General features: G+C 57.2%; 1 pseudogene across 1 annotated transcript in view; it reads left to right on the forward strand.

Moving 5' to 3' along the window:
* Positions 1–288: 288 nt before the first annotated feature.
* The window catches only part of LOC148139418 (uncharacterized), an 86,880-nt pseudogene continuing 68,691 nt past the window's right edge, over positions 289–18,477 (forward strand). Inside the window, exons 1-3 of the transcript XR_015753617.1 lie at positions 289–297; positions 2,125–2,256; positions 6,997–7,226. The product of XR_015753617.1 is annotated as an uncharacterized LOC148139418 (transcript). The remainder of the gene's footprint in view (positions 298–2,124; positions 2,257–6,996; positions 7,227–18,477) is intronic.

An 18,477-nucleotide genomic window follows, 5' to 3' on the forward strand; every position in this document is an offset into this window, starting at 1 on the left:
CCCATTGGGGGTTGAGGGGGAGAGATGTCTAGGGTTGACCCCATTGGGGGTTGGGGGGGAGAGAATGTCTAGGGTTTGACCCCATTGGGGGTTGGGGGGGCGTCTAGGGTTGACCCCATTGGGGGTTGGGGGGGAGAGATGTCTAGGGTTGACCCCATTGGGGGTTGGGGGGAGAGATGTCTAGGGTTAGCCCATTGGGTATTGGGGGGAGAGATGTCTAGGGTTGACCCCATTGGGGGCTGGGGGGAGAGATGTCAAGGGTTGACCCCATTGGGTGTGGGGGGAAAGATGTCTAAGGTTAGCCCCATTGGGGGTGAGGGGGTGAGATGTCTAGGGTTGACCCCATTGGGGTTGGGGAGAGGGTGTCTAGGGTTAATCCCATTGGGGTGGGGGGAGAGATATCTAGGGTTAACCCCATTGGGGGTGGGGGGAGAGATGTCTAGGGTTGACCCCATTGGGGGTTGGGGGGAGAGATGTCAAGGGTTGACCCCATTGGGTGTGGGGGGAAAGATGTCTAAGGTTAGCCCCATTGGGGGTGAGGGGGTGAGATGTCTAGGGTTGACCCCATTGGGGGTTGGGGAGAGGGGTGTCTAGGGTTAATCCCATTGGGGGTGGGGGGAGAGATATCTAGGGTTAACCCCATTGGGGGTGGGGGGAGAGATGTCTAGGGTTGACCCCATTGGGGGTTGGGGGGAGAGATGTCTAGGGTTGACCCCATTGGGGGTGGGGGGAATGATGTCTAGGGTTAACCCCATTGGGGGTTGGGGGGAGAGATGTCTATGGTTGACCCCATTGGGTGTGTGGGGAAAGATGTCTAGGGTTGACCCCATTGGGGGTGGGGGGGTGAGATGTCTAGGGTTGACCCCATTGAGGGTTGGGGGAGAGTGTCTAGGGTTAATCCCATTGGGGGTGGGGGAGAGATGTCTAGGGTTGACCCCATTGGGGGTTGGGGGGAGAGATGTCTCGGGTTGACCCCATTGGGGGTTGGGGGGAGAGATGTCTAGGGTTGACCCCATTGGGGGTGGGGGGAAAGATGTCTAGGGTTGACCCCATGGGGGTGGGGTGGTGAGATGTCTAGGGTTGACTCCATTGGGGGTTGGAGGAAGAGATGTCTAGCGTTGACCCATTGAGGGTTGGGGGGAGAGATGTCTAGGGTTGACCCCATTGGGGGTGGGGGGAGGGGGGGTGAGATGTCTAAGGTTAACCCCATTGGGGAGGGGGGAGAAATGTCTAGGGTTAACTCATTGGGGGTGGGGGGGAGAGATGTCTAGGGTTGACCCCATTGGGGGTGGGGGGGAGAGATGTCTAGGGTTGACCCCATTGGGGGTTGGGGGGAGAGATGTCTTGCGTTGACCCCATTGGGGGTTGGGGGGAGAGATGTCTAGGGTTGACCCCATTGGGGGTGGGGGGGAGAGATGTCTAGGGTTGACCCCATTGGGGTTTGGGGGGAGAGATGTCTTGCGTTGGCCCCATTGGGGGTTGGGGGGAGAGATGTCTAGGGTTGACCCCATTGGGGGTGGGGGGGAGAGATGTCTCGGGTTGACCCCATTGGGGGTTGGGGGAGAGATGTCTAGGGTTGACCCCATTGGGGGTTGGGGGGGAGAGATGTCTAGGGTTATCCCATTTGGGTGGGGGGGAGAGATGTCTAGGGTTAACCCCATTGGGGGTTGGGGGGGAGAGATGTCTAGGGTTGACCCCATTGGGGGTTGGGGAGAGAGATGTCTCCAGTTAACCGCATTGGGGGTTTGGGGGAGAGATGTCTAGGGTTAACCCCATCGGGGAGGGGGAGAGATGTCTAGAATTGACCCCATTGGGGGTTGGGGGAGAGATGTCTAAGGTTGACCCCATTGGAGGTGGGGGGGTGAGATGTCTAAGGTTAACCCCATTGGGGAGGGGGGAGAAATGTCTAGGGTTAACCCCATTGGGGGTGGGGGGGGGGTGAGATGTCTAGGGATGACCCCATTTGGGATTGTGGGTGGGAGTTCTGGGGTCGACCCATTGGGGGAGGAGGGACAGATGTCAAGGGTTGACGCATTGTGGGTGGGGGCCAGAGATGTTTTGGGCGATGGTGTGTAACGCACTCTTACTTCCCCACTCCACGTTCCTCCCCCTCACCCCCTGCAGGAACAGTATGAGCTTTACTGTGATATTGGCTCCACCTTCCAACTCTGCAAGATCTGCACGGAGAGGAATAAGGACACGAAGATTGAGCCGTGTGGACACTTGATCTGTGAGACCTGCCTCACTGCTTGGCAGGTACCTAACCGTGCCACTCTCAGTGCCCCCCCCCCCCGTTGCCCCTCCCTCCAATCTCCCTCCAATCTCAGTGTTAGGACTGGCAAGATGGAAGGAAAGATCGCTGGGTGGAGCGAGGGAGAAAGAGAGAGCGAGAGAGAGAAAGCGGGCTGCGGAGAAAAGGGAGGACGAGGAGAATTAGTCGGGGGGGGAGGCTGACAGAGATGGAGTGAGAGATGAGGGAAGGGAGGGAAGAGAGGGATGGATGGAGGGAGGGATGGTTGGAGAAATGGATGGGGAGAGATAAAGGATGGAGAGAAAATGGAGGGAGGAGAGATGGAGTGGGAACAGGTGGGGAGAGGGAGAGGGAGAGGGAGGGGATGGAGGGAGAAATGGATGGGGAGAGATAAAGGATGGAGAGAAAATGGAGGGAGGAGAGATGGAGTGGGAACAGGTGGGGAGAAGGAGAGGGAAAGGGAGGGGATGGAGGGAAGGATGGAGGGGAGAGATAAAGGATGGAGAGAAAATGGAGGGAGGAGAGTTGGAGTGGGAACAGTTGGGGAGAGATAAAGGGAGGGATGGAGGGAGGTGGAGAGAGGAGAGGGGTAGGAGAATGGAGAGAAAGAAGGTGAGAGGATAGAGAAAAAAGGGGTGTGATTCAGGATGGAAGGACAGAGGAAGCCAGGAGGGAGGACGGATGAAGAGAGAGAGAGAGGGGGGGGGGGGGGGGGGGGGGGGGAATGGAGACCACCTGATGAGAGCTCTGTGCATTAGTTAATCAAGTAACTAGTTTGTCAAACTACCATTAAACCTCAGGAGGAGAGCGTTACGGAGGGGGTTAGAGTACAAGATCACCTGGAACGGAGGGTAAATCTGAGAGGTTAGTCAGCAGGGAGTTCAGAGAGAGGGAGGGAGAGAGAGAGGAAGGGAGAGAGATAGAGAGGGAGGGAGAGAGAGAGAGGAGAGAGAGGGAGAGGGAGAGGAGAGAGAGAGAGAGAGGGAGAGAGAGGGGGGAGAGGAGAGAGAGAGGGGAGAGAGGGAGAGAGAGGGATAGAGAGAGAGGGAGGGAGAGAGGGAGGGAGAGAGGGATTGGAGGAGAGAGAGAGGGGAGAGAGAGAGAGAGAGGGGAGAGAGGGTGAGAGAGGGGGAGAGAGAGGAGGGGGAGAGAGAGGGAGAGAGAGGGAGGGGGAGAGAGAGAGGAGAGAGAGAGAGGGAGAAAGAGGGAGAGAGAGGGGAGAGAGAGAGAGAGGGGGAAGAGAGGAAAGAGAGGGAGAAAGAGAGGGAGAAAGAGTGAGAGGGAGGGGAAGAGAGGGGAAGAGAGAAGGGGGAGAGGAGAGAGAGAGAGGGGGAGCGGGAGAGAGAGGAGAGAGAGTGAGAGAGAGAGGGAGGGAGAGAGAGAGAGAGGGAGAGAGGGGAGAGGGAGGGAGGGGGTAGAGGAGAGAGAGGAGGGAGAAAGAGAGAGAGGGGAGAGAGGGAGAGAGAGAGGGAGAGAGGGAGTGGGAGGAGAGAGAGGGAGGGAGAGAGAGGGGAGAGGGAGAGAGAGGGGGAGAGATAGAGAGAGAGAGGGACGGAGAGGGAGAGAGAGAGGGAGGGAGAGAGAGCGGGGATTGAGGGAAGGGAGGTGGTTTAATCTATTCTAGGAGAGAGGTGGAGGCAGGTGCAGAGAGAGACAGTGAGCTCCGTGAACAACCGACAGTTTCCCACTCACACTCGGATAAAAACATCAAAGGTCCGAGTGCCGGGAAATGGACAATTGATTGTCTGGGGAGTATATGGCTCTTTCAACAGACCATTCACATCTCAGAGTGATCCTTGAATTATTACCCGAACCACACGCAAATAGAGATGGGTGGGGGGTCTCAGAGACCTGTCTCTGGGAGAGCTTGGTGCTGGTTCAGGTGCTGTTAACGTCAGTCTTGTGAAAGGAGGGATCTTTAATGTGGACGGTCTACACCTGAGCTGTGTATGACCTGGTGTGTGAGGGAGTAACGTAGAGGGGGCATGGAATGAAATGAGGGAACAAATCTGGGAAAAAGTCACTCAGTCAAACACCAGAGACATAGTGAGAGAGATAGTCACAGAGACGTACAGCACAGAACAGACCCTTCGGTCCAACTCATCCAATGCTGACCCAGATATCCCAACCCAACCCAACCCAGTCCCATTTGCCAGCATTTGGCCCATATCCCTCCAACAAACCCTTCCTATCCATATACCCATCCAGATGCACTACTCTGGCCAATCCACCCTAACCTGCACATCCCTGTGCACTATGGGACAATTTCCCATGGCCAATCCACCCTAACCTACACTTCCCTGGGCACTATGGGACCAATTTAGCATGGCCAATCCACCCTAACCTGCACATCCCTGGACACTATGGGACAATTTCCCATGGCCAATCCGCCCTAACCTGCACATCCCTGGGCACTATGGGACAATTTCCCATGGCCAATCCACCCTAACCTGCACATCCCTGGGCACTATGGGACAATTCCCCATGGCCAATCCACCCTAACCTGCACATCCCTGGGCACTATGGGACAATTTCCCATGGCCAATCCGCCCTAACCTGCACATCACTGGACACTATGGGACAATTTCCCATGGCCAATCCGCCCTAACCTGCACATCCCTGGGCACTACGGGACAATTCCCCATGGCCAATCCACCCTAACCTGCACATTCCTGGGCACTATGGGACAATGTCCCATGGCCAATCCGCCCTAACCTGCACATCCCTGGGCACTATGGGACAATTTCCCATGGCCAATCCGCCCTAACCTGCACATCCCTTGGGCACTATGGGACAATTTCCCATGGCCAACCCACCTAACCTGCACATCCCTGGGCACTATGGGACAATTTCCCATGCCCAATCCACCCTAACCTGCACATCCCTGGGCACTATGGGACAATTTCCCATGGCCAACCCACCTAACCTGCACATCCCTGGGCACTATGGGACAATTCCCCATGGCCAATCCACCCTAACCTGCACATCCCTGGGCACTATGGGACAATTTCCCATGGCCAATCCGCCCTAACCTGCACATCCCTGGGCACTATGGGACAATTTCCCATGGCCAACCCACCTAACCTGCACATCCCTGGGCACTATGGACAATTTCCCATGCCCAATCCACCCTAACCTGCACATCCCTGGGCACTATGGGACAATTTCCCATGGCCAACCCACCTAACCTGCACATCCCTGGGCACTATGGGACAATTTCCCATGGCCAATCCACCTTGTGTGAAAACGTTGCCCCTTAGGTCCCTTTTAAATGACTCACCTGTACAGGACATTGGTTAGGCCACTGTTGGAATATTGTGTGCAATTCTGGTCTCCTTCCTATCGGAAAGATGTTGTAAAACTTGAAAGGGTTCAGAAAAGATTTACAAGAATGTTGCCAGGGTTGGGGGGTCTGAGCTACAGGGAGGGGCTGAACAGGCTGGGGCTGTTTTCCCTGGGAGCGTCGGAGGCTGAGGGGTGACCTTATAGAGGTTTACAAAATCATGAGGGGCACGGATAGGGTAAATAGACAAAGTCTTTTCCCTGGGGTGGGGGAGTCCAGAACTAGAGGGGCATAGGTTTAGGGTGAGAGGGGAAAGATATAAAAGAGACCTAAGGGGCAACTTTTTCACCCAGAGGGTGGTACGTGTATGGAATGAGCTGCCAGAGGATGTGGTGGAGGCTGGTACAGTGACAGCATTTAAGAGGCATTTGGATGGGGACATGAATAGGAAGAGGTTGGAGGGATATGGGCCGGGTGCTGGCAGGTGGGACTAGATTAGGTTGGGATATCTGGGTCAGCATGGAAGGGTTGGACCGAAGGGTCTGTTTCCATGCTGTACAATTCGAGGGGTTTATTTGGAGAGGGCTGGTGTCTGGGGAAGGGAGCAGGTGATTGGCATCGGCGGGGGGGATAGTACCGGAGCAGGTCAGGCAGCATCCGAGGAGCAGGAGGATTGACGTTTCGGGTATGATCCCTTCGTCAGAAATGTCGACTCTCCTGCTCCTCGGATGCTGCCTGACCGACAGTGCTTTTCCAGCGCCACACTCTCGACTCTGACTCTCCACCATCTGCAGTCCCCACTTTCTCCTAGTACAGGAGAAGGCAGAATGGCCTCTTTCTGTGCCGTTATGATCCGGGGAGAGGTGGGAGCGGCTTTCAGGTCATCGGGCTTTGTGCACCCTGAGAGTTAGGACGGAGGATGGAGAGGGAGGGAGGGAGGGTGGGAGGAGTCCCAGGAGTGGATGAGTGAGGTGGGGAGGGAGAGAAAGGAAGGGGTGCCTTGTGAAAGACTAAGTGATGAGGGTCACCTCCAGGGGGCAGAGGGGCACAGAGCAAGGAGGGAGGGGGCAAGGGGAGAAAGAACCAGAAGAAGAGGGGAGGGGGTGGGAGTGGACAAGAGCTGCGTTTGTCTAACTGCGGTAAGTTGTTGTTGTTGTGATCCAGGAGCAGATTTCAACAGGGAACCTTGGAACCAGGGAAATGGGGGGGGGGGGGGGGGGGGGGGCGTAGTGTGAGATGGGAAAAGTATTTGTGGGGGGAGGGTGGGGTGGGGGTATTCTCACTTGGGGGAGGGGTTCTCTCGGGAATAAGGGTAGGGAGAGTGGGGGTTGACCAGAGATCTCCCCGGTGGGCTAGCATGATGGGCCGAAGGGCTTTGACTCCGTGGCGCTGGGGGGGGGGGATATTGTTAGTGACGATTCGCACCCACCCACCCCGCTCTGTGACCTTTGACCCATGCCAGGAGTCGGATGGGCGGAGTTGTCCGTTCTGCCGCTGCGAGATCCGAGGCATGGAATCCATCGTGGTCGAACCGTTCCAACCCGGGGCGGCCAATCATGGCTCAGCGAGGGCCGGCGATCGACCAGTCAGGCCTCAGCACTGGAGGAGGGCGATGGAGAGGAGGACGAGGAGGACGAGGACAACTTCGAGGACGTGGAGCTCCTGGTCAACAAGTTGGCAGCACTCAACAAGGTACCGGGCACCGGGGGGGGGGGGGGGGGGCACTGTCATCAGACTGGGGGGGGCACTGTCATCAGACTGGGGGGGCACTGTCATCAGACTGGGGGGGGCACTGTCATCAGACTGGGGGGGGGCACTGTCAGTATCACACTGGGGGGGGGGGGCACTGTCATCAGACTGGGGGGGGGCACTGTCATCAGACTGGGGGGGTACTGTCATCAGACTGGGGGGGGCACTGTCATCAGACTGGGGGGGGAGGGCACTGTCTGTATCACACTGGGGGGGGGGGGGCACTGTCATCAGACTGGGGGGGGGCACTGTCATCAGACTGGGGGGGCACTGTCATCAGACTGGGGGGGGCACTGTCATCAGACTGGGGGGGTACTGTCATCAGACTGGGGGGGCACTGTCATCAGACTGGGGGGGGCACTGTCAGTATCACACTGGGGGGGGCACTGTCATCAGACTGGGGGGGTACTGTCATCAGACTGGGGGGGCACTGTCAGTATCATACTGGGGGGCACTGTCATCAGACTGGGGGGGGCACTGTCAGTATCACACTGGGGGGGCACTGTCATCAGACTGGGGGGGCACTGTCAGTATCATACTGGGGGGGCACTGTCATCAGACTGGGGGGGCACTGTCAGTATCATACTGGGGGGGCACTGTCATCAGACTGGGGGGGCACTGTCAGTATCACACTGGGGGGGGCACTGTCATCAGACTGGGGGGGCACTGTCATCAGGACTGGGGGGGCACTGTCAGTATCACACTGGGGGGGCACTGTCATCAGACTGGGGGGGTACTGTCAGTATCACACTGGTGGGGGCACTGTCATCAGACTGGGAGGGGCACTGTCAGTTTCACACTGGGGGGGCACTGTCATCAGACTGGGGGAGGGCACTGTCAGTATCACACTGGGGGGGGCACTGTCATCAGACTGGGGGGGGCACTGTCAGTTTCACACTGGGGGGGCACTGTCATCAGACTGGGGGGAGGGCACTGTCAGTATCACACTGGGGGGGCACTGTCAGTATCACACTGGGGGGGGCACTATCATCAGACTGGGGGAGGGCACTGTCATCAGACTGGGGGGGCACTGTCATCAGACTGGGGGGTACTGTCATCAGACTGAGGGGGGCACTGTCAGTGTCACACTGGGGGGCACTGTCATCAGACTGGGGGGGCACTGTCAGTATCACACTGGGGGGGGCACTGTCATCAGACTGGGGGGGGCACTGTCAGTTTCACACTGGTGGGGGCACTGTCATCAGACTGGGGGGAGGGCACTGTCAGTATCACACTGGGGGGGCACTGTCAGTATCACACTGGGGGGGCACTGTCATCAGACTGGGGGGAGGGCACGGAAAGTATCACACTGGGGGGGGGGCACTGTCAGTATCACACTGGGGGGGAGGGGGGACACTGTCAGTATCACACTGGGGGGGAGGGGGCACTGTCAGCAACACGCTGGGGGGGAGGGGGGACACTGTCAGCATCACACTGGGGGGAGGGGGCACTGTCAGCATCACGCTGGGGGGAAGGGGGGACACTGTCAGCATCACACTGGGGGGAAGGGGGGACACTGTCAGTATCACACTGGGGGAAGGGGGGACACTATCAGCATCACACTGGGGGGAGGGGGGACACTGTCAGCATCACGCTGGGGGGGGAGGGGGGACACTGTCAGCATCACACTGGGGGGGGAGGGGGCACTGTCAGCATCACACTGGGGGGGAGGGGGGACACTGTCAGTATCACACTGGGGGGAAGGGGGGACACTGTCAGTATCACACTGGGGGAAGGGGGGACACTGTCAGCATCACACTGGGGGAGGGGGGACACTGTCAGTATCACACTGGGGGGGGAGGGGGACACTGTCAGCATCACGCTGGGGGGGGAGGGGGCACTGTCAGCATCACACTGGGGGGAAGGGGGACACTGTCAGTATCACGCTGGGGGGGAGGGGGCACTGTCAGCATCACACTGGGGGAAGGGGGGACACTGTCAGCATCACACTGGGGGGAAGGGGGGACACTGTCAGCATCACACTGGGGGGAAGGGGGGACACTGTCAGCATCACACTGGGGGGAAGGGGGACACTGTCAGCATCACACTGGGGGAAGGGGGGACACTGTCAGCATCACGCTGGGGGGGAGGGGGCACTGTCAGCATCACACTGGGGGAAGGGGGACACTGTCAGCATCACACTGGGGGGAAGGGGGGACACTGTCAGCATCACGCTGGGGGGGAGGGGGCACTGTCAGCATCACACTGGGGGGAAGGGGGACACTGTCAGTATCACACTGGGAGGAAGGGGGGACACTGTCAGCATCACACTGGGGGAAGGGGGCACTGTCAGCATCACGCTGGGGGGGAGGGGGGACACTGTCAGCATCACACTGGGGGGAAGGGGGGACACTGTCAGCATCACACTGGGGGGAAGGGGGGACACTGTCAGTATCACACTGGGGGGGAGGGGCACTGTCAGCATCACGCTGGGGGGGGGGGGAAGGGGGGACACTGTCAGCATCACACTGGGGGGAAGGGGGGACACTGTCAGTATCACACTGGGGGGGAGGGGGTGCACTGTCAGCATCACACTGGGGGGAAGGGGGGACACTGTCAGCATCACACTGGGGGGAAGGGGGGGACACTGTCAGTATCACACTGGGGGGAAGGGGGGACACTGTCAGCATCACACTGGGGGGAAGGGGGGACACTGTCAGCATCACGCTGGGGGGGAGGGGGCACTGTCAGCATCACGCTGGGGGGCAGGGGGGACACTGTCAGCATCACACTGGGGGAAGGGGGGACACTGTCAGCATCACACTGGGAGGAAGGGGGGACACTGTCAGTATCACACTGGGGGGAAGGGGGGACACTGTCAGCATCACACTGGGGGGAAGGGGGGACACTGTCAGCATCACACTGGGGGGGAGGGGGGACACTGTCAGTATCACACTGGGGGGAGGGTGGACACTGTCAGTATCACACTGGGGGGAGGGTGGACACTGTCAGTATCACACTGGGGGGAAGGGGGGACACTGTCAGTATCACACTGGGGGGAGGGGGGACACTGTCAGTATCACCCTGGGGGGGAGGGGGGACACTGTCAGTATCACCCTGGGGGGGAGGGGGGACACTGTCAGTATCACACTGGGGGGGAGGGGGGACAATGTCAGTATCACACTGGGGGGAAGGGGGGACACTGTCAGCATCACACTGGGGGGAAGGGGGGACACTGTCAGCATCACACTGGGGGGGGGAGGGGGCACTGTCAGTATCACCCTGGGGGGAAGGGGGGACACTGTCAGTATCACGCTGGGGGGGAGGGGGGACACTGTCAGCATCACGCTGGGGGGGGAGGGGGGACACTGTCAGTATCACACTGGGGGGAAGGGGGGGACACTGTCAGTATCACACTGGGGGGGGAGGGGGGACACTGTCAGTATCACGCTGGGGGGAGGGGGGGACACTGTCAGCATCACGCTGGGGGGGGAGGGGGCACTGTCAGTATCACGCTGGGGGGGAGGGGGGACACTGTCAGTATCACACTGGGGGGAAGGGGGGACACTGTCAGTATCACACTGGGGGGAGGGGGGACACTGTCAGTATCACGCTGGGGGGAGGGGGGGACACTGTCAGCATCACGCTGGGGGGGGGAGGGGGCACTGTCAGTATCACGCTGGGGGTGAGGGGGCACTGTCAGCATCACGCTGGGGGGAAGGGGGGACACTGTCAGTATCACGCTGGGGGGGAGGGGGGGCACTGTCAGCATCACGCTGGGGGGGAGGGGGGACACTGTCAGCATCACACTGGGGGGAAGGGGGGACACTGTCAGCATCACACTGGGGGGAAGGGGGGACACTGTCAGTATCACATTGGGGGGGGAGGGGGTGCACTGTCAGCATCACACTGGGGGGAAGGGGGGACACTGTCAGCATCACACTGGGGGGAAGGGGGGACACTGTCAGTATCACACTGGGGGAAGGGGGGACACTGTCAGCATCACACTGGGGGGAAGGGGGGACACTGTCAGCATCACGCTGGGGGGGAGGGGGCACTGTCAGCATCACGCTGGGGGGGAGGGGGGACACTGTCAGCATCACACTGGGGGGAAGGGGGGACACTGTCAGCATCACACTGGGAGGAAGGGGGGGACACTGTCAGTATCACACTGGGGGGAAGGGGGGACACTGTCAGCATCACACTGGGGGGAAGGCGGGACACTGTCAGCATCACACTGGGGGGGAGGGGGGACACTGTCAGTATCACACTGGGGGGAGGGTGGACACTGTCAGTATCACACTGGGGGGAGGGTGGACACTGTCAGTATCACACTGGGGGGAAGGGGGGACACTGTCAGTATCACACTGGGGGGGAGGGGGGACACTGTCAGTATCACCCTGGGGGGGAGGGGGGACACTGTCAGTATCACCCTGGGGGGGAGGGGGGACACTGTCAGTATCACACTGGGGGGGAGGGGGGACAATGTCAGTATCACACTGGGGGGAAGGGGGGACACTGTCAGCATCACACTGGGGGGAAGGGGGGACACTGTCAGCATCACACTGGGGGGGGGAGGGGGCACTGTCAGTATCACCCTGGGGGGAAGGGGGGACACTGTCAGTATCACGCTGGGGGGGAGGGGGGACACTGTCAGCATCACGCTGGGGGGGGAGGGGGGACACTGTCAGTATCACACTGGGGGGAAGGGGGGACACTGTCAGTATCACACTGGGGGGGAGGGGGGACACTGTCAGTATCACGCTGGGGGGAGGGGGGACACTGTCAGCATCACGCTGGGGGGGGAGGGGGCACTGTCAGTATCACGCTGGGGGGGAGGGGGGACACTGTCAGTATCACACTGGGGGGAAGGGGGGACACTGTCAGTATCACACTGGGGGGGAGGGGGGACACTGTCAGTATCACGCTGGGGGGAGGGGGGACACTGTCAGCATCACGCTGGGGGGGGAGGGGGCACTGTCAGTATCACGCTGGGGGTGAGGGGGCACTGTCAGCATCACGCTGGGGGGAAGGGGGGACACTGTCAGCATCACGCTGGGGGGGGAGGGGACACTGTCAGTATCACGCTGGGGGGAAGGGGGGACACTGTCAGTATCACGCTGGGGGGGGAGGGGGCACTGTCAGTATCACGCTGGGGGTGAGGGGGCACTGTCAGCATCACGCTGGGGGGAAGGGGGGACACTGTCAGTATCACACTGGGTGGAAGGGGGGACACTGTCAGTATCACACTGGGGGGGAGGGGGGGCACTGTCAGCAACACGCTGGGGGGGGAGGGGGCACTGTCAGCATCACACTGGGGGGGGAGGGGGCACTGTCAGCATCACGCTGGGGGGGGAGGGGGCACTGTCAGCATCACGCTGGGGGGAGGGGGCACTGTCAGCATCACACTGGGGGGGGAGGGGGCACTGTCAGCATCACACTGGGGGGGGAGGGGGCACTGTCAGCATCACGCTGGGGGGGGAGGGGGCACTGTCAGCATCACGCTGGGGGGGGGAGGGGGCACTGTCAGCATCACGCTGGGGGGGGAGGGGGCACTGTCAGCATCACGCTGGGGGGAAGGGGGGACACTGTCAGTATCACACTGGGGGGGAGGGGGTTCACTGTCAGCATCACACTGGGGGGGAGGGGGGACACTGTCAGCATCACACTGGGGGGGAGGGGGGACACTGTCAGTATCACCTGGGGGGAGGGGGGACACTGTCAGCATCACACTGGGGGGGGAGGAGGGGACACTGTCAGTATCACACTGGGGAGGGAGGAGGGGACACTGTCAGTATCACACTGGGGGGAGGGGGGACACTGTCAGCATCACACTGGGGGGGGAGGAGGGGACACTGTCAGTATCACCTGGGGGGAGGGGGGACACTGTCAGCATCACACTGGGGGGGGGAGGAGGGGACACTGTCAGCATCACACTGGGGGGGGAGGAGGGGACACTGTCAGTATCACCTGGGGGGAGGGGGGACACTGTCAGCATCACACTGGGGGGGGGAGGGGGGACACTGTCAGTATCACACTGGGGGGGGAGGAGGGGACACTGTCAGTATCACACTGGGGGGAAGGGGGGACACTGTCAGTATCACACTGGGGGGGAGGAGGGGACACTGTCAGTATCACACTGGGGGGGGAGGAGGGGACACTGTCAGTATCACACTGGGGGGGAGGGGGGACACTGTCAGTATCACACTGGGGGGGAGGAGGGGACACTGTCAGTATCACACTGGGGGGAAGGGGGGACACTGTCAGTATCACACTGGGGGGGAGGGGGGCACTGTCAGTATCACACTGGGGGGGAGGGGGGACACTGTCAGTATCACACTGGGGGGGGAGGAGGGGACACTGTCAGTATCACACTGGGGGGAAGGGGGGACACTGTCAGTATCACACTGGGGGGGAGGGGGGCACTGTCAGCATCACACTGGGGGGGAGGGGGCACTGTCAGTATCACACTGGGGGGAGATACTGACAGCATCACACTGGGGGGGGGGAGGGGGCACTGTCAGCATCACACTGGGGGGGAGTGGGGAGTGTGTGTGAGAGTATGTGTGAGTGTTAGTGTGTTTCTTTGTGTGTGTGAGAGTGTGTGTGTATGAGTGTGTGTGTTAGAGTGTAGGTGTGTGTGTGTGAGTGAGAGTGTGTGTGTGAGACTGTGTGTTAGAGTGTGTGTGAGTGAGAGTGTGTGTGTAGGAGTATGTGTGTGAGTGTAGGTTTGTGTGTGCGTGTGTGCGTGAGAGCGTGTGTGTGCGTGAGAGCGTGTGTGTTAGAGTGTGTGTGAGTGAGAGCGTGTGTGTAGGAGTATGTGTGTGAGTGTAGGTTTGTGTGAGAGCGTGTGTGTGAGAGTGTGTGTTGGAGTGTGTGTGAGTGAGAGCGTGTGTGTAGGAGTGTGTGTGAGAGTGTGTGTTGGAGTGTGTGTGTGTGAGAGTGTGTGTAGGAGTATGTGTGTGAGTGTAGGTTTGTGTGTGTGTGCGTGAGAGCGTGTGTGTGAGAGTGTGTGTTAGAGTGTGTGTGAGTGAGAGCGTGTGTGTAGGAGTGTGTGTGTGAGAGTGTGTGTGTAGGAGTATGTGTGTGAGTGTAGGTTTGTGTGTGTGTGTGTGCGTGAGAGCGTGTGTATAGGAGTGTGTGTGTGAGAGTGTGTGTTGGAGTGTGTGTGAGTGAGACCGTGTGTGTAGGAGTGTGTGTGTGAGAGTGTGTGTTGGAGTATTTGTGTGAGTGTAGGTTTGTGTGTGTGTGTGCGTGAGAGCGTGTGTGTAGGAGTGTGTGTGTGAGAGTGTGTGTGAGAGCGTGTGTGTAGGAGTGTGTGTGTGAGAGTGTGTGTGTAGGAGGACATGTGTGAGTGTAGGTTTGTGTGTGTGTGTGTGTGTGAGAGCGTGTGTGTAGGAGGGTGTGTGTGAGAGTGTGTGTGTAGGAGTATGTGTGTGAGTGTAGGTTTTTGTGTGTGTGTGAGGGAGAGCATGTGTGTAGGAGTGTGTGTGTGAGAGTGTGTGTTGGAGTGTGTGTGAGTGAGAGCGTGTGTGTAGGAGTGTGTGTGTGAGAGTGTGTGTTGGAGTGTGTGTGTGAGAGTGTGTGTAGGAGTATTTGTGTGAGTGTAGGTCTGTGTGTGTGTGTGCGTGAGAGCGTGATTGTAGGAGTGTGTGTGAGAGTGTGTTGGAGTGTGTGTGAGAGTGTAGGAGTGTGTGTGTGCGTGAGAGTGTGTGTGAGAGTTTGTGTGTGTAGGAGTATGTGTGTGTGCGTGTGTGTGTAGGAGTGTGTGTGTGAGAGTGCGTGAGAGTGTGTGTGAGAGTGCAGGAGTGTGTGTGAGTAGGAGTGCTTGCGTGTGTGTGAGTGAGTAGGAGTGTGTGTGTGTACGAGTGTGTGTTTGTGAGCATGTAGAAGTGTGTGTGTGAGAGTGTGTGTGTAGGAGTGTGTGTTTGAGAGTGTGAGAGTGTGTGTGTAGATGTGTGTGTGTGAGAGTGTAGGAGTGTGTGTACGTGAGTGTGTGTAGGAGTGTGTGTGTGTGAGAGAGTGTGTGTGTAGAAGTGTGTGTGTGAGTGTAGGAATGTGTGTGTGAGAGATTTTGTGTGTGTGAGATTGTAGGAGTGTGTGTGTGAGAGTGTGTGTGTAGGAGTGTGTATGTGTGAGATTTTGTGTGCAAGAGTGTGTGTGTGAGAGTGTGTGTGTAGGAGTGTGTGTGTGAGAGAGCGTGTGTGCGAGAGAGAGTGTAGGAGTGTGTGTGTGAGAGAGTGTGTGTGTAGGAGTGTGTGTGTGAGAGCGTGTGTGTGTGTGAGAGAGTGTAGGAGTATGTGTGTGAGAGTGTGTGTGTAGGAATGTGTATGTGTGAGATTTTGTGTGTAGGAGTGTGTGTGTATGAGAGTGTGTGTGTGTGAGAGAGTGTAGGAGTGTGTGTGTGAGAGAGTGTGTGTGTAGGAGTGTGTGTGTGAGAGCGTGTGTGTGTGTGAGAGAGTGTAGGAGTATGTGTGTGAGAGTGTGTGTGTAGGAATGTGTATGTGTGAGATTTTGTGTGTAGGAGTGTGTGTGTATGAGAGTGTGTGTGTGTGAGAGAGTGTAGGTGTGTGTGTAGGAGTGTGTGTGTGTGAGATTTTGTGTGTAGGAGTGTGTGTGTGAGAGTGTGTGTGTAGGAATGTGTGTGTGTGAGATTTTGTGTGTAGGAGTGTGTGTGTGTGTGAGAGTGTGTGTGTAGGAGTGTGTATGTGTGAGATTTTGTGTGTAGGAGTGTGTGTGTATGAGAGTGTGTGTGTAGGAGTGTGTGTGAGGTGTGTGTGAGAGAGAGAGTGTAGGAGTGTGTGTGTGTAGGAATGTGTGTGTGAGATTTTATGTGTGTGAGATTGTAGAAGTGTGTGTGTGAGAGTGTGTGTGTAGGAGTGTGTGTGTGTGAGAGAGTGTAGGAGAGTATGTGTGAGAGTGTGTGTGTAGGAATGTGTGTGTGAGAGATTTTGTGTGCAGGAGTGTGTGTGTGAGAGTGTGTGTGTGTGAGAGTGTGTGTGTGTGAGAGAGTGTAGGAGTGTGTGTGTGAGAGTGTGTGTGTAGGAGTGTCTGTGTGAGAGTGTGTGTGTGTGAGAGAGTGTAGGAGTGTGTGTAGGAGTGTGTGTGTGAGAGCTTGTGTGTGTGAGATTTTGTGTGTAGGAGTGTGTGTGTGAGAGTGTGTGTGTAGGAATGTGTGTGTGTGAGATTTTGTGTGTAGGAGTGTGTGTGTGTGAGTGTGTGTGTGTAGGAGTGTGTGTGTGAGAGAGTGTAGGAATGTGTGTGTGTGAGATTTTGTGTGTAGGAGTGTGTGTGTGTGTGAGAGTGTGTGTGTAGGAGTGTGTGTGTGAGGTGTGTGTGAGAGAGTGTAGGAATGTGTATGTGTGAGATTTTGTGTGTAGGAGTGTGTGTGTATGAGAGTGTGTGTGTAGGAGTGTGTGTGAGGTGTGTGTGAGAGAGAGAGAGTGTAGGAGTGTGTGTGTAGGAATGTGTGTGTGAGATTTTATGTGTGTGAGATTGTAGAAGTGTGTGTGTGTGAGAGTGTGTGTGTAGGAGTGTGTGTGTGAGAGAGTGTAGGAGTGTATGTGTGAGAGTGTGTGTGTAGGAATGTGTGTGTGTGAGATTTTGTGTGTAGGAGTGTGTGTGTGTGAGTGTGTGTGTGTAGGAGTGTGTGTGTGAGAGAGTGTAGGAATGTGTGTGTGTGAGATTTTGTGTGTAGGAGTGTGTGTGTGTGAGAGAGTGTGTGTGTAGGAGTGTGTGTGTGAGGTGTGTGTGAGAGAGTGTAGGAATGTGTATGTGTGAGATTTTGTGTGTAGGAGTGTGTGTGTATGAGAGTGTGTGTGTAGGAGTGTGTGTGAGGTGTGTGTGAGAGAGAGAGTGTAGGAGTGTGTGTGTAGGAATGTGTGTGTGAGATTTTATGTGTGTGAGATTGTAGAAGTGTGTGTGTGAGAGTGTGTGTGTAGGAGTGTGTGTGTGTAAGAGCGTGTGTTTGAGAGAGTGTAGCGGTGTATGTGTGAGAGTGTGTGTGTAGGAATGTGTGTGTGAGAGATTTTGTGTGCAGGAGTGTGTGTGTGAGAGTGTGTGTGTGTGAGAGAGTGTAGGAGTGTGTGTGTGAGAGTGTGTGTGTAGGAGTGTCTGTGTGAGAGTGTGTGTGTGAGAGAGAGTGTAGGAGTGTGTGTAGGAGTGTGTGTGTGAGAGCTTGTGTGTGTGAGATTTTGTGTGTAGGAGTGTGTGTGTGAGAGTGTGTGTGTAGGAATGTGTGTGTGAGAGATTTTGTGTGCAGGAGTGTGTGTGTGAGAGTGTGTGTGTGTGAGAGTGTGTGTGTGTGAGAGAGTGTAGGAGTGTGTGTGTGTGAGAGAGTGTAGGAGTGTGTGTGAGAGAGTGTGTGTGTAGGAGTGTCTGTGTGAGAGTGTGTGTGTGTGAGAGAGTGTAGGAGTGTGTGTGAGAGAGTGTGTGTGTAGGAGTGTGTGTGTGAGAGCTTGTGTGTGTGAGATTTTGTGTGTAGGAATGTGTGTGTGTGAGATTTTGTGTGTAGGAGTGTGTGTGAGAGTGTGTGTGTAGGAATGTGTGTGTGTGAGATTTTGTGTGTAGGAATGTGTGTGTGTGAGATTTTGTGTGTAGGAGTGTGTGTGAGAGTGTGTGTGTAGGAGTGTGTGTGTGTGAGATTTTGTGTGTAGGAATGTGTGTGTGTGAGATTTTGTGTGTAGGAGTGTGTGTGAGAGTGTGTGTGTAGGAATGTGTGTGTGTGAGATTTTGTGTGTAGGAGTGTGTGTGAGAGTGTGTGTGTAGGAGTGTGTGTGTGTGTGAGAGTGTGTGTGTAGGAATGTGTGTGTGTGAGATTTTGTGTGTAGGAATGTGTGTGTGTGAGATTTTGTGTGTAGGAGTGTGTGTGTGAGAGAGCTTGTGTGTGTGAGAGAGTGTAGGAGTGTGTGTGTGAGAGTGTGTGTGAGAGTGTAGGAGTGTGTGTGAGAGAGTGTAGGAGTGTGTGTGTGAGAGTGTGTGTGAGAGTGTAGGAGTGTGTGTGAGAGAGTGTGTGTGTAGACATGTGTGTGTGAGTAGGAGTGTGTGTGTGTGTGAGAGTGTAGGAGTGTTTGAGTGTGTGTGTGTGTGTTACAGTATGTCTATGTGGGGGGTGGGGATTCAGTGAGTCTATGTGGGGGGTGAGGATACAGTGTGTCTATGAGCGTGGAGATACAGTGAGTCTATGTGGGGGGTGGGATACAATGTGTCTATGGGGGTGGGGATACAGTGAGTCTATGTGGGGGGTGGGGATACA

The sequence above is a fragment of the Chiloscyllium plagiosum genome, unplaced genomic scaffold (assembly GCF_037043375.1).
Source record: "Chiloscyllium plagiosum isolate Xiang-an unplaced genomic scaffold, Cpla_swu_hap1 HiC_scaffold_38, whole genome shotgun sequence".
In the NCBI taxonomy this organism is placed as follows: Eukaryota; Metazoa; Chordata; class Chondrichthyes; order Orectolobiformes; family Hemiscylliidae; genus Chiloscyllium; species Chiloscyllium plagiosum.